The 21,090-nt window shown below is 33.4% G+C and overlaps 1 long non-coding RNA gene across 3 annotated transcripts in view; it reads right to left on the bottom strand.

The window, feature by feature from the left end:
• Window positions 1-20,773, bottom strand: part of LOC118182414 (uncharacterized) — a 522,263-nt gene extending 501,490 nt beyond the window's left edge. For all 3 annotated transcript variants that reach the window (XR_015039383.1, XR_015039384.1, XR_015039385.1), the window contains exon 1: window positions 20,552-20,773. This is a non-coding gene — a long non-coding RNA (uncharacterized LOC118182414). The remainder of the gene's footprint in view (window positions 1-20,551) is intronic.
• Between the last annotated feature and the right edge of the window lie 317 nt (window positions 20,774-21,090).

The raw sequence follows: 21,090 nt of genomic DNA, 5'->3' as shown, positions 1-21,090 counted from the left end.
TACGTAGCCACTTTCACATGTTACTAGAGCACTTCATATTGAATTAATTACTGATGTGTCGACGAAATGTTTTATTTTGTCCTTAAGACGCTTTTTGGCAAGAAGGGGGAATTGTAAGGTCATAATTTCTGATAATACTAAGAGTTTTGAGACCACAGACAACATTTTGAAAGGCTTTTCCCATTGGCTGATTCGGACTTAAAAACTTGTGTTGCTCTACATGAAATAACGAGGCAGTTTATTGTCCCTCATGCCCCATGGTAAGGTGGGTTCTATGAAAGACTCGTGAGAAGCAAAAAGGACCCTTTAAGGAAAGTCCTTGGAAAAGCTTGTCTTAGCTTCGAGGAAATGATGACCATTCTTGCGGAAATCGAATTGATATTAAATCTTAGACTTTCTTACTTATGTAAGCAATGAACTAGATGAACCGAAACCCCTTACTCCAGCCCATTTTTGTGTTTCCTCGTCAAGAGAATGTTAGCTATCCTATAAGATTTTGTTGAACTTTCCGACAGCCAACCTTCTACAAAAAAAAGTTTGGATCGCCGCAAATGATAGTAGAAGTAGGAGGAGGTTCTTGTTGTTCCCTTCTTACTTTAGAATGCTTTTCGTAGAAGTTTCGAAGACGTATCTTGTTCCCTTATGCCTTTCTCTAACTCACTCCACATATGTTCCATGGAATTTAAATTCAGAGAGTATAAAGAGGTTTTGATAACTTCAGGACAGTTGTATAATAAGAAGCGAACATTTAGGGCTTGTTATCCCGATAGAACTTGAGTGTATTTTCAATTCTGTTTTCTTACAGATGCTTTTCCTTACAGATGCAGATGTTAGTTTTACCGAATGCTTATATGTTTATTCTAATTCATATTATTTTCCGTAAACTGCAAGTTTCTCATTGTAAAGGCAACAAAATATCTCGAAACCATTATGCTTCTACTTTCGTACCTCACAGGAAGCAATAGGTTTTTCTGTTGCTAATTCGGTTTTTATTTTTTAATTCGGTTTTTGTCATGTGTTTATTCGTCTGTCGGGCCCGTATTTAGTAAATTTTGACATTTCTGCAAATTTAACATTGTTGAAATATGATTAAACTGCTTACTATAGAACTTGCAAATGCCAGGTGTATATTACTTATTTTTTGTAAGCATTTATTTATTTGGAACTACTCTTATATGCACCCTCAGGTCGCCAGACATTTTTGGCGAGAAACTCCACGGTGCCATATTACTATCTAAATTTTTTGTCTACATTTCGAACTTTAAGCCTAAAATGGTCTCCAAAAACGCGGTTTTCCCACACGCAAAAACCACGTTTTGAACACACAATTTAAGCCAAAAATCCGAAACAAAAACAAAAAATTTAGATAGCAAAAATGTAAAGATTCTAACCAAAAATATTTTACAAGAATACATGTACACAGCGATATGTTTTAACTTCTACGAAAATCTACGAAATGCACAATCTAGGCAACGAATGAATCTACGAACTACGCACACCTCGCTTTAATAAATTAAAATAACAACAATGAATTTCAAAGAATACCATGTACACAGCATCCTGTTTAAACTTAAAAAAAAACATCTACGAATTGCCAATCTAGGCATTGCGCATAAATCAACAAAATAAACTAAAATAACTAAAATTACAAACAATTCAAAAGACAACAACAACATAGTAAAAAAACAGAAATTCATAGCTGTAAAGATCGTGACTTGTAAAGATCATGACTTGTGAAGATCGTGACTTAAAGAGAACGTGAAATATAAATAATAGGACAAGAACTTGCATTTTACGGTGTGGCAACAAGAAGAGGATTCGAAAGATTTATATATATATTAGAGAGTGGAGGATTTTGAATTTTAATAGTTGTAAGAGTTTTAACTGCAGTAGTTAAGAGTTTAAAATTTTGATAGTTTAGAGCTGCAGTATTTATTTATTTATTTATTTTTTTTTTTTTGGTTCTGTTTTAAAATTTAAATAAAAGTATTTTGTTTATTCTGAAAAATTAGCTTTATTCTTCCTACAAGATTCAATATTCATTATATTGAAATAAGGAAAGGATCTTTACTGGCGCAGTCGACAGGATCGGGATTTACCTGCATATAATTACGAACCAAAATAACTCAGGTGAGAGCTCCATTTTACTTTGTAAACGTAAAATAATTAATTAAGATTATGAAAAGTTAATTATTGTTTCCGTCATGGAATCTTAGTTTATTTACTTGTCAAAGTAATGAATACGCCAGTGTTCAGATGTAATTTCGTTTGACTCGCCAGAGTAAGTGAACAACACATTAAGTATTGATTCCACTGATGGATTTTCGTGCCGAATAAAATTAAATTCATTGTGAATTATATTTAAATAGAAAAAGAAAAGAGAAAAAAAAATTGTTTAAAAAAAAAAAAAAAAAAAAAAAAAAACTAAGAGTCTATTGGCTGAATAAAATTGAGACATGGCTTTTATGGGACGTGGGAAAAAAGAGGATTTGCTGGCTTTAGCTGCTGAATTAGAAATTCAAGTAGATCCAAGTATGAAAATCGTGGCGATAAAAAATGAAATAATTCAAAGTGATACATATGATGAAGCATTTGCTAAAGAAGTGTTTTTAACGATTATTGAAGAGAGGAAAAGAAAAGAAGAGGAACAGCGAAGAAAGGAGAAAGAAGAGATTGAGGAACAGCGAAGAAAGGAAAAAGAAGAGATTGAGGAACAGCGAAGAAAGGAGAAAGAAGAGCTTGAGGAAAGGCGAAGGAAAGAAGAGATTGAGGAACAGCGAAGAAAGGAGAAAGAAGAGCTTGAAGAAAGGCGAAGGAAAGAAGAGATTGAGGAACAGCGAAGAAAGGAGAAAGAAGAGCTTGAGGAAAGGCGAAGGAAAGAAGAGATTGAGGAACAACGAAGGAAAGAAGAGATTGAGGAACAACGAAGGAAAGAAGAGATTGAGGAACAACGAAGGAAAGAAGAGATTGAGGAACAACGAAGGAAAGAAGAATTAGAAGCACAGCAGAAAAGAGAGCAAATGGAGTTTGAATTGAGGAAACTCGAAATTGAATCTCGTGTTCGACTAACACAAACTCCACCAACAAATGAAAATGGACATCATAATTTTGATTCAATTAAGCTTATTCCCAAATTCAATTTAAGACACGATGATATTGTGATTTATTTATCCTTATTTGAAAGACAAGCTAAAAGGACAAAGATTGATCCTAAAGATTGGGTTTCATGTTTATTGACTTTAATGCCATCTGAAATCATTCAATTAATTGGTAGGGAATCTGAAGAAAATTTTGAAGATTATGAGTACATTAAGGCCATTTTATTGAAGAGATTTAAATTAAATCCTGAAAGCTTTAGAAAAAATTTTGTGATGCACCAAAAGAGCGCTGAAAAATCATGGAGAGATTTTTGCTCCGAAATTACAAGTTATTTTGAAGAATGGATCAATGGTCTTGAAATCACAAATTTTGCCGCGTTAAAAGACTTGATTATTACTGACCAAATTAAGAAAAGAGTACCCTATGAAGTAAGAGACCATCTTCTTGACGACTGGGCGAAGTTCGTTTCTCCAACCAAATTAGCTGATAAACTTGACGAATATGACAGTGTTCGTAATATCTCAAAACGGACTGGTGGTAATCCATCAGCAGACAGAACTAATAAAAAATGGCAACCTCATTCTCCACTTCCAGAAAGAGCTTTCAGAAATAAATCGCTGTCCGCTGAAAACACGCCAAGAGTGTACCCATCCCGTAAGAGTGACGAACCACAAAAGCCTAGTTTCAAACTAACTTGCTATAATTGTGGAAAAGAAGGTCATACATCTAAGTTATGTACCAAAAATCGGATACCAAGAAGTGCTTCTGCAACAGCACAAAACAACTTAATACAAACACAAGCACCCCTTACAGAAAAAGAAAAACCAGAAGTGCTAACTGCCAAGATCTCTATTCCTGTCTCAAAATCAGTGGACGTGTCTAGAAACATAGATGAATTAAAACTTGTCAAAGTTAAATGTGGAGATATTATTTTAAATGGAATCGTAGACACGGGAGCACAAATCTCAGTAGTCCGTGAGAAATTGGTTGACAACATACCTTGCGAAGGAGAAAGTAAAATAGAGATGTCTTCTGCTTTTGGTGAAAACGAAATTACTCCACTAAAGATTTTCCAGATGAAAATTAACGATGATTTTCACGGTAGAGTGTCCGTTACGTGTGCTGTTTCAAAAAAGCTAGTTACCGATTTGCTATTGAGTTCTTCAGCTTATGAAACACTCTGTGGGAATATCGAACTGTTTAACTGTGATCGTTATTGGGATGCATCCCCCTTAGAGTACAAAAAAACAGATGATAAACCGTTACCAGTTGAAGAAAATACTACAAATTTGGCTGTTGTTAATCAGCTTTCCCAAGAAAACATAGAGTCTGGGAAAACAACGAACAGAGTAAGACTAGAATTCAAGACACATCAAGAACAAGACGAAACTCTGAAAAAATGCTTTGAATGGGCAAATAAAAATCAAAATTCATATACTTTCGATGATGGCATATTACTTCATTCCGAATATATCTGTGGTGAAAACATTAAGCAAGTTGTGTTACCTTTAGAAAAAAGAAGGGAAGTCCTAAGAATGGTACATGAAATCCCTCTTGCCGGCCACCTCGGTGAGAAAAAGACAATTCAACGAATCAAGTACTCATTCTTTTGGCCTACTATTAAGCAAGATGTTAAAAAATTCCATGGAAGTTGTAAAGAACTGCCCTTTACAGAAATGGAGAAAACAGAAATGATAGAAGATAAAATTGTTGAACAGGAAGCACAGAAGGAAGAAATTATAACAGTAGAAACTAAGAGGGTAGAAACAGAAGATGAACTCAAAGAGGAAAAGTTAATTGACAGCAAAATAACAGATGTAGAAATTATTCCACCTGAAAGTAAAAACGAATTTATGGGTGAGACTGAAATCCCAGTTGAAAACGAAACTGTCAATGAAAGTGAAACTCAAGTGAAGCCAATAACCAAAACAGAAAATACAGATGATGCTGAAACTGCAGCTGAAAAAGAAATAATTGCAGATGACAATAAAACTCAAGTAAATCTTGATTATGAGAACATAGAAGAGAAAGAATATATTGCTGAAATTGGAAACGAGAAGGAAAAAGTAGATGATAAAAAGAATGACTTAATAATCCATAAGGAAAATGTCATCCACGATGAAACTGAAAACCACAGAAACCTTTCAAGTTCAAGGGTGAAAACATGGAAGATTGAACAGAAAGTTATTCGGATGAAAGCGAAGAACTGGAAGACGAGAAAGAAACTGAAGGAATTGCTGAATTAATAGAAGAGCCCGAGTCCGAGGTAGACAATTTACATCATGTTGATGAAGAATTATTAGAAAAAGCAGAAGAAAAAAATTGCTGAGATTTTTTTTAGTTTATAGGACTTTCACCAAGCACAGAAATCCCATATTTGAAGAAATTGATAAAGTTGAAACAATTGATAAATGGTATGAGCTACTTGACAAAGCCATTGGAAAGATAGAAGAGAGGAGAGATGATAAGGAACAACAGCTACTAGGATTGCCTACCATAGGTGAGAATGATAATGAACATAAGCCATTTACAAAAGAAATGCCCATAACATTTTTCAGCAAGAAATTAACGCCCTGTCAACAACGATGGTCAACCATCGAACGAGAAGCATTTTGTGTCATCGAAGCCTTGAAAAAATTTGACACATGGATTTTCGGTGCCAAAGTGCAGATTGTGTCTGATCACAATCCCCTCACCTACTTGACCCAAAGCGTCCCTCATGGTGCTAAACTGTCTCGTTGGGCCTTAGCGTTACAACGGTATAACATGACTGTGACATACAGCAAAGGAAGTTCACATGGGAATGCTGATGCTTTGTCAAGGTTAGCTGTTAACTCTTTCTCTCTCAATGAACTCTGAGCAACATTGTCTCTACGGTGACGAATGTGCTTCTTGTGGGGGGACTTGTAAAGATCGTGACTTGTAAAGATCGTGACTTGTGAAGATCGTGACTTAAAGAGAACGTGAAATATAAATAATAGGACAAGAACTTGCATTTTACGGTGTGGCAACAAGAAGAGGATTCGAAAGATTTATATATATATATATATATTTTTTAGAGAGTGGAGGATTTTGAATTTTAATAGTTGTAAGAGTTTTAACTGCAGTAGTTAAGAGTTTAAAATTTTGATAGTTTAGAGCTGCAGTATTTATTTATTTATTTATTTTTTTTTTGGTTCTGTTTTAAAATTTAAATAAAAGTATTTTGAAAAATTAGCTTTATTCTTCCTACAAGATTCAATATTCATTATATTGAAATAAGGAAAGGATCTTTACTATAGCAAAAAAACAATGAACATAACATTCTACAAAATAAAAACAGTAAAATAAAATGCACTTACCATAATGCATTGGTTAATAAAATTTCGCCAGTCACACAACGTCTGTGAACAAAAGTGCCACGATTTTGCTATATCACATCTCTCTCTGCTATTCAAAATTTCGAAAGTAACGATAAAAACTTCCTCCAAAGTTAGCTTACTACACAAAAACCAGGATTCAAATCTTAAACTCCGCTGACAGCCACATACTTTACCAGCAAGCTTTAACTTCAAATCCACACAAGAACTATCAGAAACGCCCTTCTTCGTCCGAGTTCTCATAGCAGCTCCGCATTTCGGACTGTGTTTTAAAAGTTCCACATAAATTCCAAAAATACACTTCGATTCTCATAAACACACCCGTGAACAAAAGACTCGTTAACAACTCCATCATCGTACCTTTTAATACTAAATTTACTAAAATAAGCGACTGAAATCTTGCCACCATGTCTATCATGGCAACATAGGCCATTTCAAAACACGTACGACACGAACCAATGAGCAATTAAACCACTGCAGCAAAAGAGTTAGGTTTCAAAGTCAAAAGGATTGCCATACTAACAACATCGTCCCCAAAATCAAAGCACAGCACCGCAATCGCACCAAAAACCAGCGCAGAACATATATAGCCACATTTGGCGATCTTAGGACGAATATAAGAGTAGAGCCATTTATTTTTATCTAAACACTTTATTTTATGTTCAGTACCTTTACTGTCATTCTCCCTTTCCGTTTACCTGCCAGAATGCTAATTTTTAATTACATTTTTTGAGTTACACCATAAATGCTGGCTGGTTCTGTAAGCACAGCAAGTGCCTTCTGTTAAACTAATTGGAGAGTTCTTAATAAAAGAGTCTTTTACACCCTTCTTACAGGACGTAGTAATAAGTCGCTTAAAAAAAAAAAAAAAAAAAAAAGTAAAAGCTTCAGAGTTAATTCATATTGTAAACAGTTCTTCCATATCTGTTTAATACTAATAATTTTTCACCTTGTTTAATTTTTCTTAAAATAAATCTGCAATTCCTTGCTGTTACCTTCGAATGTAATCCAGACTTCAATGCATTTTGATAAGCTCCACGCAGTTTCCATCATTTTATAACATCAAAGATAACTAAAACGCTTTACATCAATTTTTTTTTCGATATTTTGAAGAATTTTACTGTCTTTAGAAAGATGAATTATTAAATTCCTGTCAAAACTGGTCGTTGATTAGTAGCATCGTGCGATATTCTCTTCAGATATGGAACTACAAAAACATTTTTATAAGCAATAATTTCAAACGCAGACGATAACACTCGTGATGAACTTTCATTTAAAACAAAAAGTTATTATAAGAAACAATCTACAAAACTTTCGAAAATCCGTAATTGTTATGTGACTTACTGTTTAGAATATTTTAAACAAATTTATTTATTACGAGGTATATTTTGATTTTATTTATTTTAAAATTTAAAATGGAGGAAAAAAATAATATCTTAGGAAAAACTGAAGTCTATGTTTTAATACTTAATACAAGGTCTATACAAATAAACTTCAAAAATACAAGTGTCTGAAAATATATGTGAACCGTTATATTAAAAAATATAACATTAAAAGGTTAAAACCTAAACATAATCGTTCATAGATTTTAGCCTGAATATGCCACTAAGATAAAAAAAATGCACCGACTTCCAAAAATAAAATTTATTAATCACATTCGACATTCTGTGATTCTTTTGTTGTTCAGTAAATTTCATATTTATTCAGAAGAAAGGAAGAAATATATTTAGTACCAAAAGTTAACTTCAGTTTGGTATAGCTTATAATATTTATAGGTTTTTTGTTCCACTAATGCCATCATTAAATTCTATAAAATGACATCGTTAAAAGAGGAAATTCACCAAGCGATCGATCAATTTCAACTTTGGTTCCAGAGTATTTTCTTTTCGTGAAACGTTTTTCTTCTAAACGGTTTGGTGCGTATTTAATGTGGTATTTAATTTTTACTAGAAGATGTACTCCTTTCTTTTTATTTGCATTTCTATACATGTTCGCAACTTTTTGTCTTTACTTTCCAGGATTCGTTACTGTTGCCAAATAATTAATGGGAAAAACACAATAAAATATGAGTAACGAATTACAATATAATCTTAGACATTCATTCGGTATTTAATGTTAATTTACCACTTAGAATTAATTTAATATAAAAATGTAAGGTCATAACTGCAGCGCTTTGCTCTTAGTAGCATTCACATTAAGGTAAGTTGCGCCCTCTGTACGTAAAAAAAGAAAATCCAGGTTTCGACACTGGAAGGAAAAAGACAAGCCGTATAGTTTCTGTAATAAACTGTAAAATTAATCATTATTTTAATTAAGTAATTAGTTTTTGTATATCCATTCTTTTATAATGAATACAAATGTTTCGATTTCAATAAAATTGTAAAATGTATGTACCTTAGTATCGATCCTGAGAGAATAGTTTTTTTTTCGGGGGCGGGGGGGGAGGACTGCGGAATAAATGAAGTTTTTAATTTTTCAACCCCTTTTATTAATTCCCAATAAAGAAGAAAATAATTACTGTAGATTCAATCTGAAATAAAATATTAACGCACTGAATAATATTACTTCATTATTGTTTCTAAATGAGGAAAAGAACTTATACCAAAGAGCATGCGGGTATATTAAAAGATGCAATTTGGCATTTTTAAATCGGGTACGATTATAGCTTACCTCAACTTCGACTTCATCGCTGCACATTTTATTTTAAGACATTTCAAACATACAAACATTTTAAAGCACTATAATGCTCAAAGTTCTATTCTTATGTGTATCACAGGAAAAAAAATTATGTGGACACCACGTGACTTCCTCGTACGATCTATTAAATTATGTATATTTTTTGCTTCACTTCATTTAAACTTACTTCCTCGAGCTTCATTAGAGATATACTTCTCATTTCATGGCAAGGCAAAAATATATAAACACTCAAAACATCTTCATTAAAAACAGTAAAATACAGCTAAAAACAATTAAAAAGCACAATTTTTACAATTGAAATTAGAGTTTCTAAGCAAAAACATACAATTCGGCCAACGGAATAGAAGGCAAAATTTTAAGGGGCACAAAATTAAAAGTTAACTTTCGTTCCACTGCATAAAAAGATACTGAAGTTGATTCACTGTTCTATTAAGAATTCCAAATATAAACAAATGGCGGCCTTGTTAGGCCTAGTGTCATTTAAACTTTTAAACTGATGATAATTCTACAACTATTGCATGCAGAATAACTAAAGGCACAGAAACCTTAACCGGAAAATAAGAACAGAATAATTCAGTCAACTTTTAAAGGTGGAAAAATATATACGGTATATACATATATATAGAGAGAGAGAGAGAAATACAAATAATTTTTAAAAGGAAAATCTATAATTCTTGGTTCTAAGTTGCTTTCATTATACATACGTATATATTACAATGATGATTATTGAACCAATCCCTTGATCTAAACACATACGTCTGTGTGTGTATATATATATATATATATAGCAAATGTTCTTTTAAGCAATCGCTTTTTGAACTTTACTCTTCTTTGTAATTATATATATATATATATATATATATATATATATAATTTATTTATATACGTTCGGTGTGGACGATTGCAAAGAAAAAGGGAGATGCGCAACTAGATGTTATAAACAGTCCCATATACACAATTTCAACGTTCTACGGCTATTCGTTTTTTGAGTTGTGATACGTACAGACGTCACGAAAAAAATCTCATCTGAATCCAATTTAGAATCGGTTTGGGGAAAATAAGTCCTTTATTCTATTCATACGTACAGATGTCAGGCAAAAACATCGTTCCGAGATTGGTCCGAAACCGGTCAAAATGGGTATCTTCGTTGAAATATTCCACCCGAAATTTTTCGCATTACAATACTTCCTTTACTTCATACAAAGAGGTAAAACGTTGTTATTCAACGTGTTTTCGATCTTTTAAATAAATAATATATGGAATTATCTTTTCTTGATTACAATAACAGTGTAATTTAAATTAGAAACTATATGAATTATACGCATTGGAAATTCTGTAAACTAGAAGCATTAAAAAAAGACTATTCCTAACTCGCATAACTAAAATAATTTTACGTAATATACGCTTTACAAATATCTTACAGATTAGAAACGTTCGCACGTAATATACTCATTATTAACAGGTTTTAAGAATTGCAATAATGCTACAGATTTTCATAAAAATTATCATTTGTATATTTATTTCCATCAAATGATATATTATACAAGTAAATTATATAAGTTATGCAAATTAAATATAATGTTAAAAAAATAAATGAGGTTATAAATTAAGAAACATATCTATTGCTTTTAAATCGCTCTATTTGTTAAGCAATGACAGCTGTAATTTGAATGAAAAATTAAAAATATTACGCAAAGTCGAATGGCAACATCCCAAAAAATGTAGCTATTAGCTCAGCCGCTTGGAGGATAACTTGTAAGCGAAAGCATTTGATAGGGCCATAAATAATAAAAGAGCTCGTAACGCAATGTCACGTAATGTAAGGGGCGTGAAAGCATTAAGGCTAGAAATGGTTTATGTGGTAAATGTTTTTGCATTAAAAGACAGCAGAACAAACAGCCAGAGATAAATTAATAAATTACACTACACTCTCCTTAAAACACAGTCTATATTAAAAGTATAGAATTCTCAGATTTTTAAGGTTATTAACATAGTGCGCATCAGAAAATAACCATTTCATTTGCATGTGACTTGGATGGTTAAAGTTTCAAAAGGCCGCTCTTAAAGTTTAATATAGTTAGTTTATCAGAAGAGATTATTAATTAAGATGGCTCAGATGAAATAGCGAAATGTTTTATATAATATTAGTTGAATATGCGTTTAGACTAACTTGGGAACTTTATACATATTTTCTACATTTAAAATGTAAAAAATATGTAATATAAGTCTATAAAAGTATTGAACGGTTTTAATTGGATATATCATGAATTAAATGCATATTTCAATAAAAAAATTAATTAAAAATTAAAAAATAATATTGTTAAGGACTGCATCTATTGCTTTTAAATAGCTAAGTTTGTTCTCCCATAACAGACAAACTAAATTTGGAAGTTCTTATATTTTGTCCAATGGCAACAGATTCGAATGAAAAGTGAAACAACCAAAATCATATTTCGAAACTAATAGCCCTTTCGGACAAAATTTAAATTTCGCTTACGCCCTTAAATTAAAAATACAAATAAAATAAACAAAACAATTTAAAATTACAAATTCTAAATTTCGCTTTATTTATCAAAACATACATAAACAATAATAATATTGCAGTTTAGAATTGCAGTGCTTTTTGTTGGTTACACTTTGTAATTCTATTGTACTGACAATCAAATATTAAATTTTCAGAGTGACATTTATTTCAAATATTCTAACATTTTAATTAATTATTAAGTAATTTAATTTAAACAAAAAATTAGGAAAACTTCCTAAGTTTTCTGAGAACATTTTACAAATGGAACAAAACCTGAAAATAAATAATTACAGCTCAGTCTATTTCTCTTATTTATTACACTTTTCTTCAACAGATAAATAAAAAACTTCTTTATCTTTTACCACAACTAAGAATTATTTTGATCACAGATTACAGATGCTCGTCGGTCACTCGAGTTCTTTTCTAATTAGTTTCATCTGTGAAAAAAATGCTGTTCATGCATAAATAGATGCTCAAAAAAGCGATTATTCTCCGCGCAAAAATTCCCAACTAATTTAATTTTTAAAAGGACGAATAAAAATTTATATAAAAAATTTACAAAAACAAATCTGAAAGCTTTCAAATTTCATATTACACTCAAAGGGGCGGTTTTTTTTACCTCTTGTGTGTTGTCTTTATTTATTAAATATCATGTTCTTCGCGTTTAAACCATAATATTCAATTCAACACCAGTATTACAAAATAATTTTAACGAAGCATATCTTTAGAATTTCGGATACACAGTCTCGCGCGCAGGAGATAAAATTGTTTTTTCGTACAGTGTTGCCATCGCTCGCTTTGAAATCGTTGAGTTTTTTTGTGAAAAATTCGTTAAGTTTTACAAAATATGAAAGAGGTAATAAAACAAATTCCAGATTCCGAATTTGGGCTTTCAGATGGCCATATTCGAGTGGAGGACTGAGTCACTCAAAATTGGATGGCTCTTTTTCTCACAATGCGAGAAACATACATGCATTCAGAAAATTCTTCATTATTTAATTTGTTTAAATATAATGCAGAGCACTAATATTTGTTGGCAACAATTTGAAAAGTGAAACGCCGTTTATAGTGAATCGACGCAAAATGCCAAATACGAAATTAGCTAACGCTTTTTCGGCTAAAAATCTGCATATCCAAATCGTTGAATAAGTCTTGAGTTACATTATAATAAGTAGCTCCATTAAATTACTCGTTCATTATTCATATTCGTTTATTATGGTAATGAAAGTAATGTAAATTCTGATTTTAAATAACTAAAATCTTGATATATTTTCTACACGATATTTACAACAAAAACGTAACTGAAGTATGCACGGGTCGCATAAAGTTGCTTCCGGGGCAGTCACTTTGAGACCACTCATCTACACCACAAAAGCGCTCAGGGGAAACAGCGATAATTTCCCGTAACATGAACTGAAAGATCTGGAAATACTTTGACTAACAGACAAAATTAGTCAAATGAAATATTTATAGAAGCATACATTTAAAAAAAAAAAAAAAAAAAAAAAACAATACTTACGAGAAACATACATTAGCTTTTATATATTCAATTTCTATTACAATTAATTTGCCTACTACAAACTACAAAATTGTGTCTACGTTGGACAAATATAAAGGTGCTAATGGCATTTACGTGGTATGTTATCTCCCTGGTGATGAATGTTGCGCATGGGGATATTCTGAAATTAACTTTGTGAAAGTAAAATAAGAACATTCGCATACCATCACAAAAATAAGTAAATTAGCGAACAAGGAGAAATTGTTTAATGTTTAAATAAAAAATCATTATTTTAGGGCTTGAACAATCTCTACTTTTTATAACTGAAAAGTCGATATTTTATTCTGAAGCCATCTTATGTCAGAAAAGAGGAAGAAAAAAGAATGTGGTCGCAATCATCTGATCAATGCTCACGTTTACAGAGTATTAAGTGTTGCCATACTGTTTCTTATATTTGTTATAATATTTATATTCAGGATGTAAATTATTCGGATGATGAAAATATCTGGATTTGCTGAGAATATCTTCACCTGTTACTGCTTGAAGCTGTAAAAAATTATTTTTGAACTGTTGCCGTACTTTTTTATATTTGCTGTATTCTGCTTATGTTTGGGTTGTAAATTGATAAATGTATCCTAATGATCTCTGTATATCTTTACCTGTTCGAATTGTTACTTACTGCTGGGAGTTGTAATTTTTGTTTAATTACTTGCTCTTGTGACATGTTTATTCACAAAGCTTACACGAGTAGTTTTTAACTATAGAGGCTAGAAAAGATGGAATAAGCTTTCTTCGTATGTCCCCCGTGAAATGAAAATGAGGCGATGAAACGTCACGATATGATGTTATGTCTTATCATGTCCGCCTCCGACAAGCGGACTTGTTTACATTTTAATCGGCGTTGTTTGCATGTTAGCTATTCATCACTGAACGTTTAGAAGCCTCCAGGTCTAATTTAAATATTTAACATGAAAGAATTTCTACTTATTATGCAAAAAAATCACAAGGCTCGCAAATAATCTTTTCAAATTTATTATAATCGAAGTACATGAAAATGTGTAAATGGTAACTATAGCACCCAAAATGTATACACGGTAAAACCTGGAGGATCATTGAAAGTTTCAATGGTATTTTACGCAAATTATGCCTAAAAACCCTTTTCTAATCTTACAGACGTTGATATTTGCTTTCAAATTCAGTGCAGTTTTATTTAACAACATACACTCACGTTTGTGAAAATTGCAACACCAAGAAGGAATCGTCATAATTAAATGCAATTTAATACACAGTTGAGTGGTAGTGGTACAAATAAATGATTAAATGTTCAAAGCAAACAAACAAGAACAAGAGATCAGAATCAGCATTTTGTGTGGCCACCACGCGCCGCAATAAGTGCTGCTACACGACGTGGCATGGAGTCAAACAAAGTTTGAATGTCTGACTGAGGAAGAGCATTCCATATCGTTTGTACGCGTACCCAAAGTTCGTCTGCAGACGCAACAGGACGAGGATCACGAGCAATACGCCGACCAATGACATCCCACACATGTTCAATTGGCGACATATCCGGGGAACACGCAGGCCAAGGAAGAAGCTGTACCTGCTGCGCTGCAAAGAAGGATTTAACAATCCGAGCAGTATGAGGGCGGGCATTGTCCTGTTGAAATACAGCGCCTGGCAAGCTTTGAAGGAAGGGAACAGCTTCGGGCTGTAGAACTTCACGGATATACCGGTTGCTGTTCAGATTGCCCACAATTCGTAGCAATTGAGATCGTCTATGATATGCTATGGCGCCCCAGACCATAACTCCGGGTGTTCGTCCACTGTGGCGTTCGATAATGCACTCCGGAAGGTGGCGTTCACCGGCATAGCGTCTGACACGAATGCGGCCATCATGGTACCACAAATTAAAGCGGGATTCGTCAGAAAACACGACATGCTGCCAATCAGCACGCCAGTCTCTATGCTGATTGGCCCATTGTAGCCGCAGGCGGCGATGGTCGTGCGTTAGGGGGATCCTGTATAAAGGAGTCCGTGCGCGCAGTCCACACTGCAGCAGACGTCTACGAATTGATGAAGCACACAATGAAACACCTGTAGCTATTGACCACAGTGCTACCAATTGTCTAGAGGAAGCTGTACGGTCCGTCCGCGCCATGCGGACCAGGTGTCTATCATCGCGAGCTGACGTCACATTTCGGGGTCCACTCCCGGATTTCCGAGTTGTCCGACACTCGTCCGTCCACTGCTTCCAAACGCGCATCGCTGTGCTGCTGTTACGCTGCACACGAGAGGCTACTGCACGATACGACAATCCAGCTTCACGAAGGCCGATGATTCTCCCTCGTTCAAACTCTGTAAGTTGTTCAAATCTCGCTCTCTTTCGTCGACGAGGCATAAGTACAGATTGAGTTAACGTTTACCACTAGCAGATAACCACCGATAACCATACACGCCTCGCTACAGCCGTCTATTTATTCGGATCCATCAGCCGTTCAGAGGGCGTTGCTCAGCATACGCATGCGCTACGCATTTGCAATTCTAATCATTTGCATATCATGCGCTACTTTGCATTTCCTGAAAATTTCAGCTCACTCGCGTAAGTCCTTCATGGTGTTGCAATTTTCACAAACGTGAGTGTATCTTTTATAGTCTTACCCGTACGCTGTATGACAGCCACGATAAGACTTACGTCACGTTGCTAACATTTCCTTGCCTTCAATTTTGTGACGTCATGCTTACTCCATCTATTCTAAACTCCACATTTTTAACACACAAAAGTACTAATTGATTTGAAATACTGATAAATTGATATGAAAACGCAGATTCATATGATTTGAAAGTACTGGAAGATATCAAAATATTTAATTTAATTATACTTTGTTTTGAAGCTGAGGATGGCAACGATTTCTGAAGCAATTTAAAATGGAATCCCAAGTTTTATGACTTGCGAGTGCATTTCACATTATTTTGGAAAAGAGGTAATATGTCATTTTAATGTAGTTATTGTGTATAATTCCAATGCCGCCGAACCAGTATAGTGTTCAGCGTCACTGACTGCCTAGCCAAAGGACTCGGGTTTGAATCCCGAAGAAGGCATGGATGTTTGTAATTGTATAACGTATAGTATCCATGCGCCATTCTAAATATGCGACGAGCCGAAAGTCCTCTTGGTGGTAGAGGAAGAGGGGTGGGAGACCCTTCGACCCGTCCCCCACGGGTTGCTCTCCTTCAAAATTGGAGGCGGAACCGAGCTACATCGCACTGTCACCTGTAAGGTGCTTAGGGCTGTTGCCAACGACGCTCCTTACCACAGGGAATTTGGTTTGGTTTGGTTTATTTAATTATGGCAAAGCACACTAGGGCTATCTGCCTAAGGGCAGGGATGCCTTCGTGGAAGACTTTCTAAGGGAAACTGACTCATATACACGTTACACATGGGAAAAACCACGAAAACGCCCCTGCAGCCAGCCCGTTCGCGGGATTCGAACCTCGGACCGAACTACCAGTGTTCAGCGACTTTACCGCTCTTTACCGGCCGCTGGTGGGCCCACAGGGAATTTCATGGGCTTTATTTTGAGATGCTTACTTTAGTTATTTCCATCGTAAGCAGTGACATCAGCATCTCGGTTAATACGATTCAAAAAGAGGAAGAGGAAAGTATTGCGAAGAGAGAAAGTGCGTGTGCTGTGTAGACAAACTCATCTGATCAATGTTTAAGTTTACAAAAAATATTTTCAAAAACGAGTGTAATCAAAAACAGCCAGAAATATCATTGAATAGAATAAAATTTGTTCTCCATGACCTCGAGGAGTTAATATGAATATTAAAGCATCGAAAAACATATTCGAGACATATCAATGGGGAGTGAAAACAAGAACTGAACGTTGGATATGACAGAAGTACGTTACTTGATGATTTTAATTTAAAGCATTATTCGATTGGTTTTGATAATCGGGAGGCTTAATACTTTACTTTTATTTGCAGGGCTTTAGGAAATGCCTACGTAAAATCCGAAACCGGTATACAAAGAAAAATACTGTGATTATATATATAATTAAATTATATTACTTAATGAAATTCTACTTAAATATAAATCTGAATGGTCTTGATTATTCTCTATTAGTGTGTGATATTTTAACTAATTTTTATATCAGAATTGCTTTAGATATTAGTTGTACAATATAGTGAAACATACGAGATGAAATATTTGAAATTTGTAGTTGAAATAATGTCTGTGTCTAACAAATATTAAAATTTTGCACGAAAAGATCAATATTGGCTACTACTCGTACTCCGTTCAAAAAGCGTTATAAATTCTCCTCTCTTTTTTCGGTTGGAACTGTTTAATTCAAATTTAAAATAATTTTTGCGTGAAATAAATATTAAAATTAAAATAGTGGTACTTACATATTATCCTATCGACTGGTCAAATGGACTTAGCACCAATTCTGCATAGCTATGTCCTTTAGAATTTCACAGTAACGATTGGCGGCAGGCCGAAATTTCCGCCAACGGTCTCGGAATAATATGCGACTACCAAAAAATTTATGCAGTTTTTTTAAACGATCAAAATATTTAAAGAAATTAAAAGATTGATTAATTTTAATTGATTTTTTTAATAATTAAGCTAATGATTTTTCATCTAGTCTCAGCAATTATTTTAAATTTGAGTGACAACAGTGGCAACAAAATATTTTTCCAGGAGCAGTTGTTAAAACTTATTTTTTATATTGGTTTGGTTAATTGAGATTACGGCAAAGCACACTAGGGCTATCTGCCTAAGGGGAGAGATGCCTTCGTGGAGGACTTTCTAAGTGAAACTGGCTTGTATACACGTTGCACATAGGGAAAACCACGAAAGCGCCCATGCAGCCAGCCCGTTCGCGGGATTCGAACCTCGGACCGAACTACCAGTATTCAGCGACTTTACCCCTCGGCCGCTGGTGGGCCTCTTTTTTTTTTATAATACAGAACTTTTTTACAAGAGAGTAGTGTAGTTTGAAGTTCCAGCAAGTAGCTCCCTCGAATCCGTTGCAAGTAGCGGTAGCCAGGTATATACAAATTCTTAAACGATATTTACTATGGTTACAGCCGAAAACACCGCGGCAAAAACATCGCGGACGAAAACGTCGCAGAGAAAATAACGCAAGGCGAAAACTTCGTGGTACAAAACATCGTGGGAGAAAACATCGCAGTTCTAAAACATCGTGGTACAAAACATCGTCGTCGAAAATAAAGCCGTTCAAAAACTTCGCAGTTTGAAAACATCGTCGTCTAAAATATCGTGGTAAAAAATAAAGTATCTACAAATCATCGCATGACGATAACATCTCAGACATGCTTTTTTCAGGCTTTAATAACTGTAAATATATATTCCCATAATAATTTGTGAGCGCAAGATGTAAAGAAGGATAATTTTTACTTTCGCATTTTTTTTATTAACTAATAAATTTTTGCTGAAAAAGTAAGAAGGAAACTTAAGCTTAGAAAATGAAATGCAACTTATAGATTATACTTTTTATGAAAACTTACCAGTAAAAACTTTATAAAAAATGATTTACTAATGGTCTTCGTTAGTTAACTATGTCGGTTTAAAATTCTATTAAGTGCTATAGGTTGCATTAATTTTCTATGCTTAAGTTTCCTTCTTACTTTTTCAGCAAAAATTTATTAGTTATTATAAGATATGGAAAACAAATTATCCTTCTTTCCATCTTGCGCTCACAAATTATTATGGGAATATCTATTAACAGTTATTAAAGTCTGAAAAAAGCATGTCTGCGATGTTATAGTCACGCGATGATTTGTAGATACTTTATTTTTTACCACGATATTTTCGACGACGATGTTTTTAAACTGTGAAGTTTTTGAACCGCTTTATTTTAGACGACGATGTTTTGTACCACGATGCCTTGCGTTGTTTTCTCTGCGACGTTTTCGACCGCGATGTTATCGGCGAACACCATTTACTAACTATAAATTACGTTCAAATTCGCTTTCTGTAATTTAGCCACAGGAGAAGGAACGCACATGTTCCCTGGCACGAAAATCAGTTCACATTTCAAATAACTAATCTGTTTAAAGAAATTTTCAGATAATTATCGTTTAATTATCAAATAAGCTTCAATTTTAAATAAAGGAATAATTCACAGTAATCATATTTATCGTTCAAAGTATAGTATCAAAATATCATATATAGTTATAATAAAGTATCAAGAAGCATAAAATCCCTATAAAATTTTATACCATTTTAAGAATAATAAAACTGCATGTTCTATATAGTTAAAATTCGAAAACGTTATATAAAGTACTAGATAATAATATTTCCTCTTATTCTGAAACGTTGCATGCATTTTTGGTCCCATCATTTACTTAATTTAAAACCTTCAAAAATTTTCTTTTAAATAACATTTGAAAATTATGAAGACAACAAGACTCAAATTGAGATTAATTATAAGATTCAAATTTTTTAAACTAAGGGAGACAGATAGTAAAAACTTTTTAAGGTAAGGTGAAATGGCAGCGTTTAGTAGAATGAATTCTTATAGTGCATTTTTAGTCTTGCACCTATATATTTTTATTCGGTGAGCTTCGTTTAACGGTAATTGTAACTACTGCTAAAAGTTTTACTTGAGGCTCTAAATTATGCTCTACAAATATGCCTCGAATTATGGATCTGAAGCCAGTATCCTTTTAAATTTTAATTTCATTCTGCCCAACCACAGAAAAAGTCTTAGCGAACACACGATTTAAAGAATGTTGTCATGGCTCGCAAAAATATATATGTTGTAAAAAGCTGTTTATTTATAGCGATGCAGTTTTAAAATAACAATATAAACTTCTTCTTTAGTTCGTGAATTAATATTCTTTCTTCATTGAACTATCTTTTTCTTTTACAAAAAGTACATTTTCCGTACAAAATAATTTATGAAGAGTTGCTAAATTAAGTAATGACTATAGTTTAACAATAATTCCAAAATTGACGCGAGTTAAAATTAATGCTGTTTAAAAAATTCTTATATTTTATTTGGTTTCTTTTGTTTCTTTAACTTTTTTTCTGAAACACCTTATTTATTATTAGGCGTTTGCAAATTTACACTTTTTTTATGTTCTTAATTACAAAGTTTTTACTTTTGATAATTACTATACTTATACTATATGTATTTAGATAGATAGCTAAAAGAAAGAAAGAAGAAGAGAGAGAGAATACTGTGTAAACAATGAATAGTAAACGCCTAACAATGAATATAGTTGCGGTCATTGTGCCTGCTGTCTTAATTACTTGCTTAACGCGCAGCAATTTATAAAAATGGCGAAATACTCGGCGATGATTATATGTAACTGGAAACATAGAAAGATAAGTGCAATTACCTTGCTTATGTATCACTTTGGTGTTAAGAGATCTTAAAATTCACAAACAAAGCGAAGCTTCTAAGAACACTTCTTGCTTCAGACATCGAACACAATCGAGAATTGAAAATCAATGGAATAAAACAAATGTTAATCCTGTATCAGTATTGTCTGTCTGTCTGAACACATCACGCGACATGTGTCAGTTTACGTGGGAGAAAATAACTCGAACTGCGGAGTGAAGATGCCACTGGTCGAATGAACCATGTATTTCTTTCCAAATCCTGCACGAATACTTAGGTTTATCAACATTTGGCGTATGAATTTCTCGCCAAGTTGGCACAAGTTATAATTTCGATCGTCGTGCAGGGAAACAGTCAAATAATAATTTGAATAAGTATTGCGTTTGTTTGTTTAACAAAATCTGAATGAAACTCAAAATCATATTCTTAAATGCTCAGAATTCTAAATAAACTTATAGATCGACGCTGACGATATTTCAAAGTAAATAAGACGAAGCAAATAAAAACTGAATAAATTATGAACATTATTTTTAATTC

Source organism: Stegodyphus dumicola, chromosome 2 (genome assembly GCF_044657685.1).
Source record: "Stegodyphus dumicola isolate Sdum_Otavi_A_Nest chromosome 2, ASM4465768v1".
Classification (NCBI taxonomy): Eukaryota; Metazoa; Arthropoda; class Arachnida; order Araneae; family Eresidae; genus Stegodyphus; species Stegodyphus dumicola.
Note: the sequence above shows the minus strand (reverse complement) of the source record. Positions and strands in the feature narration are given on the sequence as shown.